At 42.9% G+C, this 14,383-nt stretch overlaps 1 protein-coding gene across 1 annotated transcript in view; it reads left to right on the top strand.

The window, feature by feature from the left end:
- Positions 1–13,925, top strand: part of LOC146007815 (uncharacterized) — a 145,502-nt gene extending 131,577 nt beyond the window's left edge. The window contains exon 5 of the mRNA XM_083146471.1: positions 13,572–13,925. The gene's annotated coding sequence lies outside the window, so the exon portion shown is untranslated. The remainder of the gene's footprint in view (positions 1–13,571) is intronic.
- The last annotated feature ends 458 nt before the right edge of the window (positions 13,926–14,383 follow it).

Here is a 14,383-nt window from a genome sequence, read left to right on the forward strand (position 1 = left end):
GAGACCCAGGCAGTGGGCGAAGTGTGCAGGGGACCCGGGCAGCGGGCGGCGTGTGCAGGGGACCCGGGCAGCGGGCGGCGTGTGCAGGGGACCCGGGCAGCGGGAGGCGTGTGCAGGGGACCCAGGCAGCAGGCGAAGTGTGCAGAGGACCTGGGCAGCGGGCGGCGTGTGCAGGGGACCCGGGCAGCAGCGTGTGGCAGGGTCCGTCCAGGAAGCAGAGACCTTGATGTAGTGCTGTCTGCCGCCGGGCAGGAAGCGCTGCTGTGCTGATTTTAAAAAGACTGGCCATATGCTGATTGGCCGGACGCTCAGCCAATCAGCGCCCAGCCATTCTTTCCAAAATCTGCAGCACTTCCCGCACGGCGGCAAAAAGCACTACATCAAGGTCTGAGTTGCCGCTTCCTGGATGGACCTTTCCACCCACCGCTGCCCGGATCCCCGCCACCCGCTGCTGCTGCACATAGGTGAGGGGAGGGGGTTTGTGAGGGGAGGGGGGTTGTGAAAGGAGGGGGGCTGTGAGGGGAGGGGGGCCCTCAAATTATTTTGCCCAGGGGCCAATTATATTCTTAAAACGGCCCTGACATAGGGATATATTCAATGCCAATCAGGCGTCATAGCATGTCCTCAGTATTCAACTGACCCCCTACACTCGCTGTTTCCACCTCGCTATTTCTAAAAAGCGAGGTGGAAATGGCTTGTGCGGACGTCAGAACTGCGAGGCTTACGGATATATGCAACGGGCTTGCTGCATTAGCCATGAACCTCACCATTCGGGGGAATCCTCATCACTCTCTGAAGGTAAGAATTCCCCCAGAACATAGAATAGGGCGACTGGTCGGCGAGGGGGTTATACGGTGAGGATCGTTTGTTTTTGGTGATACTCATCCAAAACAAGCCATAAAAAACCTCGCTGGCTGCATTGAATACATCCCATAGAGGGAGTTCACATTTCACATGGGATGTTGCTATGGGCAACATCAATGCCACATTGTTCATCATGCCTACACACTGAACAATGTGGCCAAATCATGCATGATGGGTCGTTCATCTTTCTGCCTTCTGAAGGGATCGATGAAAGGACACCCACAATGTATCATGACCATGCCCACACATGGAAAGTTTTAAAATGATCGGTCATTCCGATTGGACAGAAACGGACATATTAAAAAATCTTACCGCATGTGGGCACCATGAAACCGTGAGCCAGGGAGGACACAGTAAATTTTCAGCTGTGTGCTCGGGGGCAATGCAGAACAACAGGCCACTCTTCAGGTAATTTCCGCATGCTGGGACCTGCTGTCACATTGCACACTTGCCGTACGAAGGGTAGCTCAAAGCGAGTACACAGCAGCACTAGGAGTAGCCAGTGCTGCTGTGGGGATGAAGCTAGCTGGTTAGTAAATTTAACTGCCGCCTTGGCTGGGGGTGGATGACTGCTGACCCTTGGCTCTATTGAATACCCTTGTATAGTGAATGGCAAGAAGTTTGCAGACTTCCCCTTCAGCCACACACTAAGCGCTTTCTGAGCAATATTGTTTTGCAATATTGCCTTGTGTGTACACTCCATATCATTAACGATACGTGGGAGAGTATATATCTCTGATTTCTTCATGGGCCCCATAGTAAACCACTGAAATGGCCCCACCCAGGGACAATGTCAGGGACAGAGGGAAGAACGGACAGCAACAGGGAGAGAGAGGAGGGACAGCAACAGACAGAGAAGAAGGGACAGCAACAGGGAAAGCGAGGAGGGACAGCAACAGGGAGAGAGAGAAGGAAAAAAATGATTGGGAGAGAAAAGGAACAACAACAGAGAGAGAGAGAGGGAGGTAGGGATTGCAATGGGAAGAGAGAAGTTGGGACAATAATGGGAGAGAGGAAAGGCTTGACAATGACGGTGAGAGTGAAGGAGTGACAGTGACAGGGAGAGAGAGAAAGAACAGCGATGTGGAGAGAGAAGAAACAGCAACAGGGAGAGAGAGAGAGAGAGAGAAGGAGGAATTGCAATGGGAAGAGAGAAGGTGAGACAATAATGGGGAGAGAGCAAAGGCGTGACAGTTATGGTGAAAGAGTGACAGGGAGAGAGAGACAGAGGGACAGCAACAGGGAGAGAGAGAAGGAACAGCAATGGGGAGAAAGAACAGTGACTGGAGATAAGCCCTGGGCCCCAAAATTCCTAGTGGCAGCCCTGGGGTTATGCACAGACTGCAAACAGTGAAAAAAATCATTCGATGGTGAGTGAGTTGCGAATGGATTTGCAGCTGTTCGCCGATGGGCGAAATTTTCAAAGGCCATTCACAGACTTGCACAGGGTTTTCACTTTGGCGGTGCAGCGGCTATTTTATTACAGGGCCTTGCAAAATTGCAGAGCAGTGATCAAGTCTGAATAACCCCCATTGTTTGGAAGAACTTCCTAAACAATGGGCTTGATTCAGACCTGGGCGATAATGTAAGAATTTACAGAAGAGAAAGTCGCCACCTAGACAGAAAGAAAAAACTCCCCTTGCTAAATTGAAGATTGCGAATGGATTGTTAATCGCAATCTATTCGCAAATCCATATAAAATTCCCGAACCATCAAACAATTTATGCTGTCTGAGCGATTGTGAGTAACTTTGAGGCATCCACTAATCTACGACTGAGACAGGCTGGATTTAGTTGTCACTGACAGCACAGACCCTCCTCATAAACGCCTGGACAAGAATGCGTTTTTTCAGAGAAACACAGAAAACAACAGGTTTCCACCCCCAAACACTGGCTGCCGGCCAATCAAAGTCCAGCCACATTGTGTTTATGATCCATACCCATTTTCTCTCACTTCTCACTCTTCCGCAAGCACAATGAAAAGGTCTGAGTCACATCCAACATTTTAATTTATATACTGTATATATATATATATATATATATATATATATTATATATATATATTTATGTACAGTATATAAGCAGTTATTGTTTTGACGTGGTGATATACATGTGCAATCCTCTAGATCGGTCATATAAGATACAGCTTTCAATGGTGATAAAAAAAGGAAGAAATCAACAAGCAGTTAATAAAAGTCTTGTGAAAGAACTTCTGACTGACCCTTTTCAGAAAAGGGAAGGTTCACAAATGATAGTAAATGTATCTATTTTTGGTTAAGTTCTGTCTAGTACAGATGGAGCGCCTCTCTTCCTTGGCCGGGCATCGCTAGAATGTCCTCGCTGGTGATCACCGGTGCCGAGGCGCTCCATCTGACTGGGACGCGCGTGGGTCTCACACGCACGCGCATCCCAGTTTCAGGACGGCACCGCTCCGGGTCCCTGGCCATCTCCACTTTAGGGAGACGGGCATGGATAGGGGGGGCAGCGAGGGGCACCGGGGGAGGCGGCCGGGACCCGTAGACAGCTCCGTAGCCACAGGGGCCCGCGAGCATCTCGTGCACGTGCGCACCTGGCGGTCGCCAGCCCCTGCAAGGAAGAGGGCTGCTACATCTGTAACTGCTGGTCTAACCTCATACGTTGGCAATTAACAGGGTAGGATACTGCATAGGAACATTTACACACTATGGAAGAATTTTACTAAGGTGGGAAATCACATGGGATATTGCTGTGGGCAACAAATCAGAATCTACTTCGTATTAATTTAGCACCTTCTAGAAGATAATACAGTAGACAGTATCCCATCTTAGTAAATTTCCCCCTATGACACAGTTAGACGTCAAACCACATAATAATGTTCATCGTTATGTACAAATGGAGGGACAAATATATCAAATCTTTTGTTTCAATGTAAAATCAGGGCTTGTATACACATCTTCCAATTGTAACTATTTGCAAACGTGTAAATTATGTTCTCCTTGTGTATGTGTTTTTCTTCCTTCGTGCAGGGACAAAATCATTCGATGTTCGCCGACCATTGAATGATTTTGCAAGGCACGCAGATCTAAGACACCAGAGAGGTGTCTTAGATCTGCGAGCACCCTGTGCGGGAAGTGGCCGGGCAGCTGGCATCCGCTGACATCAGCTGCCCGCCCTCAGCGCTCGCATCATGGGAGAATTTCCATGGGAACGCCGAGCGTTTTCATAAGAACACCCATGAAAAGCTGGGCTTTCCCATGGGCACAACACCCCGGATGCAGTTTTTTGTTTTTAATTCTTAACTTTTTAAAATCGATTTTTATATATTTTTTTCTTCAAACTCACCTCCTAATTGATTTGGGCACAAGTTCCAAATCTGACGCAGTAAATATAGGGTTGATATACAGTACTTATGATGGAAAAAACAGTGTTCTAGTTACAGTATTACATTTTCTATTTAATTCTAAAGTGTTGGATCTCAGTGATTTTGCAGCGAGTTTGATCTGCCGTAATCTCAAACACACTGCTTAGTAAATTGAGTTCCATGTGTCTTGAAACAAGATTAACTAAGCCTATAAAAGTGATGGAGCGGAGAGTGATAAACTACAGACCAACACGCACACAACTGTCATTTTCAAGTCGGTAACATGGCAGTTAGGGGCTGGTTGGCTGGTACTTTATTACTCTCCATTTATCCAGGCTTAGTACATCTGTTGGCCCCATATGTGTAATAGACTACAGTCACTTTAATACTTTAAGATAAAACATATTTAGGAAAATATACTAAATATCAATAAAAAAAAATTATACTGGAATGAAAATAATCTTCAGTACATTTTCTTTTCACTTGGTTTTCTTGACAAGAAAAATCATCTGGAAAACATCTCTTTCTAAAAACTTTTGGAACGTCTTCTGCAATCATCACAATGAGCTTTCCAAGATAACACATTCTAGTTTCCAAACTCCTGGGAGTCTTTGATGAAGATTCAGCCCTGACTTTACCCTGTGATCAGTTCATTATCGAGAATGATAAGCTGTTTGTGAGAAGAAATTTGTGTTCTGGCCTCTAGGCACAAACATATAGGAAAAATTGCAACCAGGACGCTTGAAAAGAATTCAAGAATAGATGTACAAATGAATTGTGATCATTCAGTTAATGAGAGCAACAAGTCACATGTATAATCACATATTCTAAGACCATAGTTGCCTACACTTCTGCATTCTGCAGTAGACTTCCTTAAATAGTAATAATCCCTATCTCCCTGAAGAGTCTAGCAATCTCCCTGATTTCACCTAACCCACATTATGCAGTTATTACATTTATGTGGAATCTATAAATTAAATGGAATAATCAGAGAAAAATTTCCTGCATTGGTTATAAAGAACTGTACAATGATCCCAGTGGCTACATGCATATTAAGGTTTCTCGTGGCCACTTATATGGAACCATGTGTAAAGCACAATACATTTTATTTATTTATTAACAGTTTCTTATATAGCGCACACATATTCCGCAGCGCTTTATAGATTAACGTTCAATATTTGAACGTTCACATCAGTCCCTGCCCCAGTGGAGCTTACAATCTATATTCCCTACCGCATGAACATGCACACATAATTATTCTAGGGTTAATTTTGTTAGGAGCCAAATAACCTACCAGTGTATTTTTGGATTGTGGGAGGAAACCGGAGTACCCGGAGGAAACCCACGACATGAACATGCCCTGACACATATCAGTGTATTTTCTTCAACAAATACAGTATATCTTATCTTACTAACTGCTTTGGGGCTCCTCTACATGTGCATGTCAGACATTTTATGATACTTCTCTCAGATATAGCAGTAAACGTCCACGCTTCTTTGTGCCACCTTTACCATCTCCCTTACATGCTTGTACAAAAGTAGGCAGGTATTGTATGGTTAAATTGCATTTGTAATTTATTGCATAGCATCACATTTATTATCACGTATATTGGGGGTTATTTTGGTTCACTATTTCTGACAAATTCCTTCTTAGATGGACAAAACCATGTGCACTGCATGTGGGGCAGATGTTACTTTTGCAGAGAGAGTTAGATTTGGGTCGGGTTTTACATCAAAGTGAAATCTATATTGCAGTGTAAAAATAAAGTAGCCAGTATTTACCCTGCACAGAAACAAAATAAATCACCCGAATCAAATTCTCTCTGCACATTTTACATCTGCCTCCCTGAAGTGCACATGGTTTTGTGTGTCTAAGAATGAATTTGTCAGAAAGAGTGAACAAAATAACCCTCATTGTGCTAAGTTAGATGAAAATGAATAGCAATCCAATATTGCAGGCAGCAATGTTATTATCAATACTAGCTAAATATCCCAAAATATACAGTTAATAATGTTATCTAGAAATATCTTGCAACGAGCATTTAACCCTTTCAGTGCCAAGGGAATTTGCCAAAATAGGTGTGAAGGTGCTCATACACGGTACGATTGTTGGGTGCGATGAGATGCGTGCTACTGTCACACATATCATCGCACAGCTCAAAAAGTATGTGCTGCACATACTTTTTGTACTAGATCTCATCTCATTGCATTGCAAAACCTTTCCGATGCGATAAGATGCGATGCGATATTGTATACAATAATTGTACCATGCATGGGCACCTTGAAAAAATGCCAAGGAAACATTTTTATTCATCATAATGACCTGTAATGCTTACCTTATACAGGAATATATATTTTTTTACACATCTTTTATTTGAATTTGTATAACAAATGTGAGCAACGCTGGCATTTTTAATATATATTTTGTGCATCTCTCACAAAGATGATGTCACTCAAAGGGTTAGACACAACCATATATGGAGCTTGGCATGACCCCTTCAAGGCCGCACTGTGCGAAATTCTATTACCAACTATAATCTCTGTGACACTATAGGGGTTATTAGTTTTAGACACAAAGTGCTGGAGAAACAGTTAGAAAGCTGACACCTCATCGCACAAAAATGTTCTGTACTGAGGTTCTTGGTGACATGCGCAGCCACAAAGCACAATCATACATTAGTTAGAAATGTTTTGCCCAATATTATAATAAATAATAATACATTATATGATCTAGAGTTCTGGTTAAATACTGAGGATGAACTACTGGCCGCAAACAATCATAAACCCAAGGTGTCATCACAGAGGAGCTCATAAACCTCCCGGACATGATCAGGTCAGGATGTAGGCCTATACTATAGGAAGGTTGGTGAAGGTGTAAGGCCCGGTGTTAAGTTATAATTTAGGAGAGAATGAACGGAACGTGTATATTTTAGAGGTATGTCAGATATGTAAAGATATTTTGGTAGCGGTTTGGAGTGAACAGGATCTGCTTTACAAATACAATATGGTGTATTGATATTATTGGCTTATGATGCTTACATATTTCCCAATCCATCAGAAACAAATTTCTTAGGAGGCCCATATCCCAGTTCTGCCTAAAGATGGCAAAGACCCTAGTTTATGCTCCAGTTATAGGCCAATCTCTATTAAACATCAACATTAAATTTTTTGCTAAAATGATGTGCCCCTTGTCACCCTTACTATTTGTTCTATGTATAGAAGCATTAGCCAGAAGCATTAGAGCAAACCCAAATGTCACAGGCCTCACTGTAAAGGGTAAAGAATACAAGCTAGCTATGTATGCTGATGATTTACTTGCCCTCATCTCCAATCCATCAACCTCTCTCTCAAACCTGATCTCAGAATTCAATCAATTTGGAGTCCTTTCTAATTTTAAAATAAATGATTCCAAATCTATCGCAATGAACTTATCCACACCTTCTAACACACTTATAAACATGAAAAACTGCTTCCCATTTACTTCGCATGATCATAAAATAAAATATTTAGGTGTTCAGATTCCGAACGACCTGTCTAAATTATTTACATTTAATTGTATTCCTCTGTTGAACTCATTGCGTTCAGAATTCTATTTTTCTTACAAACATTGCCAATACACATCCCTAGTACTTGGAACCACTCAATCCAGAATCTCATCAGGGCCTTTGTTTGGGATCGCACTACACCACGTTTCAAACACAACATCTTATTCACGAGGAAACACCAAGGAGGCCAACAACTCCCACATATTCCGAACTACTACGACGCAATCATTTTGTAACAGAATAATATATTGGACACACGCCAAAAACTACAAACAATGGGTCCTTCTGGAGGAGGCCTGCTTCCAAAAGTACATAGAAGTCGCCCGCTGGCTGCCATTACTCCCAAAAGTTTCCCACCCTATAGTCGCCCCCACACTTAAAAGATTAAGCTCCGGGTTAACATTCACATATCCTCTAAATTCTCCCCCTTACTCCATTTCTTTATAACCCAGAATTTACTCCTGGTCTTCAAAGATTAGCTTTTGACAGATTGCGGAATCTGTGATCTTTTGACTAGGCCAACTGGTGCGTTCTGGTGAGGTGCGGACATTCTCCGATATTCAATCGCTTTGGAACATACCAAATTCAGACTTTTGGAAATATTTCCAGGTATGCCACTCCTTATATCTTCCAGAGGGTTCTCCGATATCAGGAGAGACCTCACTCCCTTTGAGAAGATATGCATCTCCCCATAGCCCCCTACTCACACTGTCTCCCAAGTACAGTATATGCGATCATTATGGAAAACTTTGTCACTAAAACTCCCTCATTTATGACTTCCCGGGAGAGAGATATACAAAAACTAGCAATACAACTTAATTGGGATACGATTCTTAGTAATACACAGTGTAGTTCACTATGCCTTCATACTTTAGAAAATCTTTAGAAAATCTTATACAGATGGTATAGAACCCCATCTATCCTTAATAAAATGTTTCCAACAGTGTCTAATCTTTGTTGGAGATGTAAATCGCCAATTGGCAACTTTTTACAAATCTGGTGGGAGTGCCCCCGTATTTCTGCTTTTTGGACAGAGGTATTTAAGTGCTCTGAACTAATACTAGGTGATACTGTGCCCAAGAACCCAGGATTCTGGTTATTAAACCTCATCCAGATAAACCCATATGCTTATAAACACTCACTGAGGCATTTTATTAATGCGGCCAAAGCCATAATACCAACCCTCTGGAGGTCCTCAACTAGGGTGACCAACTCATCCCTTTAATTCGGGACACATATTAATTACACAGGTTCTGTGGCTGGCTGACTTCAAGACTCCATTTCACCTGGTTTTAATCAGCCGCAGTCCCTCCATTCCACCTGGTTTTAATCAGCCACAGACCCTGTTTAATTAAAATGTGTCCCGGATTAAAGGGATGAGTTGGTCACCCTAGTTGAGGACCTCCAGAGGGTTGGTATTATGGCTATCCTATCCTCAACACCTCCCTCGATGAAACAATGGCTAACAAAAATTGATTACTTTTTAGACATGGAAGACCTGGTCTCCTTCTCCACGGGTCAGTCCATTAACCCAATGGAGACTTATCGCCTATGCTATAACTTTCAACTTACTCCCACTTATAGGTTATATATGTCCACGAAATATTTACTCCTCCCTTTCTTCTATTTCCTTTATTTACTTCTTTTCTTTCCTATCCTTCTGTAGTTTATATGTTGATTTACTTGTAAAGCAGATATACTATTGATTACATTTTATGGATTGAATATTTTGTAATCTATAACTTTGTCTACTGCTTCAATAAAAACAGTTTTTGCAAAAAAAAAAATATAATAATAATTTCATTCCAACGGTCTATTCTTTGTGGAGTATGTATGTCAAGTCCCCAATACAGCCCATTGCCACTTATAAAACATAACCTTATTGTTTGCTAATTGGCACAGTAAGACCCAGTAACATGACTGAACAACTGTGAAACCCGTTTGATGGAACCAGGAATGACAATAACAACATTCTTCCGATATTTGAGGTAGACCTCAGCTCCACACTGGGGTTTTCCATATCTTGGTACATTCTCTACTGCAACCTGAAAGTATTTATTTTGAATTAATTTACAAGGTGCTTGGTGCCATCCATTCTATGTAACAGCGTTAATGAAAACAAATCTGCAGATAAGACTGGATTTTATACAGTAATTACCCCTACACACAGTTACCAACTTGTTAATCATCCAGTGGAAAATTGTTACTTGGAACTGCATTTTAGTCTACTACTTCTACAAGTATTTTCCATAATATCCAGGGCATAACCACAGTAATGGCAGCTTTGGCCATATAAGGTTGTAGTTGCCAAACATAAGATCTACTGGTGGAAATTTACAAATGTGTGTATTCATACCCATTTGATGTGAAATACGGCTGGTAAATTAGCATCAGAGAATATACTATCAGCTACACTCGTCTGATTTGCCATATTTATATACGGCAAGCTCAGCCAAATTGTGGTTTACGAATCAATACACCATTGACAGAACTCAGCCGTATCTGGCCATGAGTTCTATGGTGGTGTGCTTATTTACTACTGCTGATTCAGCCGGCAATTCAGGAGAAATTATGACTTGAAATTACTCCTCATTTTCCAGGCGTATTTGGCTGAAGTGCAGGCTTCTCTGGTTGCAGAAATAAAGGGAGGCAGGGGGGGAATCAAATGGGGTCCCCATGTATTTCTATAACCAGCACCATGCTCTGGGACTGGTCCTGGCTCCGTATTTTGGAAACCAGCACTGAGCTTAAACACTTTTTACATATGGTGCCTCGGCCGATGCATGAACACCATGGCTTGTCAGCCCAGGCCGGGTCCCTGGAGGAATGGGGATGTCCCAATAAAGGGGTCCCCCTCCTCCAGGGTACCCCCAGCCAGGGCTGAAGTCTGGGGCTGTCCCCGGCATCCGTGGGCTGTGGACACCGGACTGATAGCAAAGAATGGGTTAAATAAGTGTAAAAAATAGATATTGGATTCTGTAGTAGAACTATTTATTTATTAACAGTTTCTTATATAGCGCACACTTATTCCGCAGCACTGTACAGAGTATATTTGAACATTCACATCAGTCCCTGCCCCAGTAGAGCTTACAATCTATATTCCCTACCACATATACACGCACACAGACATTCTAGGGTTAATCTTTTGGGAGCCAATTAGTCTACCAGTACATTTTTGGATTGTGGGAGGAAACCAGAGTACCCGGAGGAAACCCACACAAGCACGAGGAGAATATACAAACTCCGCACAGTTAGAGCCATGGTGGGAATCAAACCCATGACCTCAGTGCTGTGAGGCAGTAATGCTAACCATTACACCATCCGTACTGCCAGGGTCCAGTAAGCCTCCCCCACATGCTGGGACTTGGAGAACCACAAGTTCCAGCATACGGGGCATTAATGAGCCCAATGGGACTTGTAGTCCTACTACAGAACCAATAGTTATAAATAAAATACGGTACTTGTGTACTTTCATGGAGGTAGCTGGCCGCCTGCTCCTTCCGGGTCCGCTGCGGGTCTGCTGTGCTCGCCCACGCTTATATATATCCATACTCACCTATCTTGATCACGTAGGTTCGCTCCATTTCTCCATGTAGAATCCAAAGCAGTACAGTACCTGTGAAAGAAAATTCAAACTTACCATCCATCTGGTGTAGAGCGCATCCTCTTCTTCCCCTATAGGCATCCAGGGGTTAAAAATAAATCACCAAAAAAACCAATCCATATACACATGGACTTCCTTCACCCAAATGGCTTTGCTTCCAAGCATGTATAGAGTACGTGCTGTAGCAATTCCTGTTAATACATTGCAGCTGTTGTTTGTATACGATCCTGCTGGCCTCCATAGTAAGTTGATGCATTGGTCAGAAAATGTTGCTCATGTGATCCTTGATGGGGCCATGTTCAACCTCATAGGTATTATTTTGTGGAAAACAGAGTTGTAGGCAGTGGCGGAACTTGTGGGTTATGACCCAGGTACAAAAAATATAATTTGCACCCCCCTCCTCCACCCCAATCCAAGTTCACAATATTCATTATGGCAGTGGGTGAAAGGGAGAGGCAGAGGGAGGCAGAGTGTGAAAATGAAATAACAGTTGGTGTCAGGAAGAGGATAACAGGGGCAGCAGTGCACACATGAATTATAGTCACAATTACAACTCAGAATTACAGCATTTATGAACAGCATCTGTCAAACTCATCTAAAGTCTAATTCCCATTTACTGCAACTATACCGAAATATATAATGCCAATTACATGGTATTGACTTTACGAGTCAAGGCAATCATAGCGATTACAGATTAGTAACAGGAAATATTCTGGCTTTTTACTATGCACACTTTTATACCATTAGTTGTTGTCCCTGGATTTTTTCTCTCTATGTCTATCTGTCATTTCTTTCTCTTCTTTCTATTTAAGTTTTCCTTTTTTCTCTTCTACTCTATCCCCCTCTTACGCCATCTCTCTCTACTCCTTTTATCAGTACAGAAACCTATGTCAGCAATGCGTTTAATAACACGTTCTAATGGTATCAGAGGGTGGGGCAGTAGGTAAAGAATGTTTGTAAAGGGGTGGCCAGACACAGGGGGTGATTCTCTAAACTAAAAATGCAGTAAAACCCCCGTTATCTGGGTTTTTACCGCATTTTGGGATGCTCTAAGCATCCCCGCCGGGTTATCGCGACGGGGACATCGCCAGAAAAATCTGGCGATGCCCCATAGAAGCCTATGGGCTTCTACCGCGACCCACTGCCGCCCCGCACCGACCCCCCCTCACCTGTGTCCGGGCAGCACAGAGCTGTGCTGCCCGGACCTGTGACCTCCTCCTCCCTGAACTATGATCCTCGGGTGCAGGGAGGAGGAGAACTCGGCGCAGCAGCAGCAGCTCCGGGTAAGGGAGGGAGGGGGAGCCGCTGTCTCCCACCGCAAAGACAGCTCTTAACGCAAAAGCGTTACAGCATATGCGATAATTATGTTAGCGGTAGCCGGCGATGGGTGGCGGTAAGGGGGCGCGGATGTTAGAGCATCCCCCCCACAAGCAGAGTTCAGATAAATCTCATTTCCATAATTAGTTATGGATACACCTTGTAGGGGACAGATCTCTTGCATATGCTAGTGGCCTGGTACAACACTATCTAGTCACTTTCGAATGGCTTATTGCATCTTGGTCTCTTCAACCGATGAACCATAAATCATTAGAATCGCAGCCATATTATATTTCGTTATTACTTTATTGACATTTCAATTTCAACTGAAACAGCAGTATATCCAAAACTTGGAGTTGTGGCACACGTACTTGCAAAGGTGTCATAGGTTGGTAGTCCAGGACCAAATCAAATGAATTATGTCAATGTGGGAGGCAAAACTAATGCTGGCGGCTACCAATGATTAAATACTGTACAGGGAAAAACAGAAGCACAACATGGCTGAACCTAAGGATGACACATACAATGTAATCAGTTTTTATTACTTTCTCAATAAGAAACCGTTGTCCTAGGGGGATGTGATTCAGGAAAGCTTGGGAACCACTGTAATACAGGCAAGAAGTTTCCCCTTTTGAGGGGAAAACAGATTTGTGGCGTTGTCTTGCATTAATTTGTAATAGCGCTTATATTTTATTCCATTTATTTTTGAAATTCTGAATTTGCACTTATTAAGAACCATACTAACAATATACAATGTACACTTATGCTATTGTTTTTGGGCTAATTACACTAAAAAAAGCATCTGACTGAACATATGCACATAAAGCTGCATTTTTTTGCATGCAGCCTTTCCTATGTAAATTCAGAACAAAATGTGTCCCTTTTCATTTATTTTCATTCAGGTGCCATACTGAATCTTTGTGTCACATCTACAGAATAGCTAAGGTTCAGTAACTGTAGTACACTATTTTTCAGCGGATACTGAGAACTTCTATTACTCTGGTGCTGATGCGTCACTGAGAGCTGAACTGTGACAGACTACAGCCAGCCCCCAGAATCCTGCTCTGCGTGGATTTATCTGACAGTATGTATACATTTGCTGAGCCACCAACGCTTTTCTGTAAATGACACCTATAATCACATCACAGGAAGCAACGTCATCATTAAATTTGTCATTATTATCTTACTTTCTCACAGCTGTAGCATCTGGATCTGATTTACGCCATCAAATGTGCTTAAATAAATCTTTTCAGAGAGTTGCAAGTTCTGGTTATTATTATTTTGGCCCTGATTCAGGTTTACTCAGCAGCAAATTCGCAGGGGACCGATGTTTCGGGACTACACATGCATATCGGTGAATATACGGATGACCGGGCGACCATCTAATGATTTTTTTGCCCCTAGGCCCGCATGCGAATGGATGTGTAGGCATACACACACCATTCACATGCTGGCGTTTATATTCACGTGGCGGTGGTACAGAACTGCTGCTTAGCGAGTGGGTCTGTATCAGGCCCTTTATTTATTAGCAGTTACTTATATAGAGCACACATATTCCGCAGCGCTTTACAGAGGATATCTGAACATTCACATCAGCCCCTGCCCCAGTGGAGCTTACAGTCTATGGGGGTAATTCTGGTTGATCTTGTCCACCAAACCCCGCCCGGAGAATGCCAGACTGTCCGGTGATGTTAGACGCCAGCCCCCGACACCG

Source organism: Crinia signifera, chromosome 6, assembly GCF_055691185.1.
Source record: "Crinia signifera chromosome 6, ASM5569118v1, whole genome shotgun sequence".
Taxonomy (NCBI): Eukaryota; Metazoa; Chordata; class Amphibia; order Anura; family Myobatrachidae; genus Crinia; species Crinia signifera.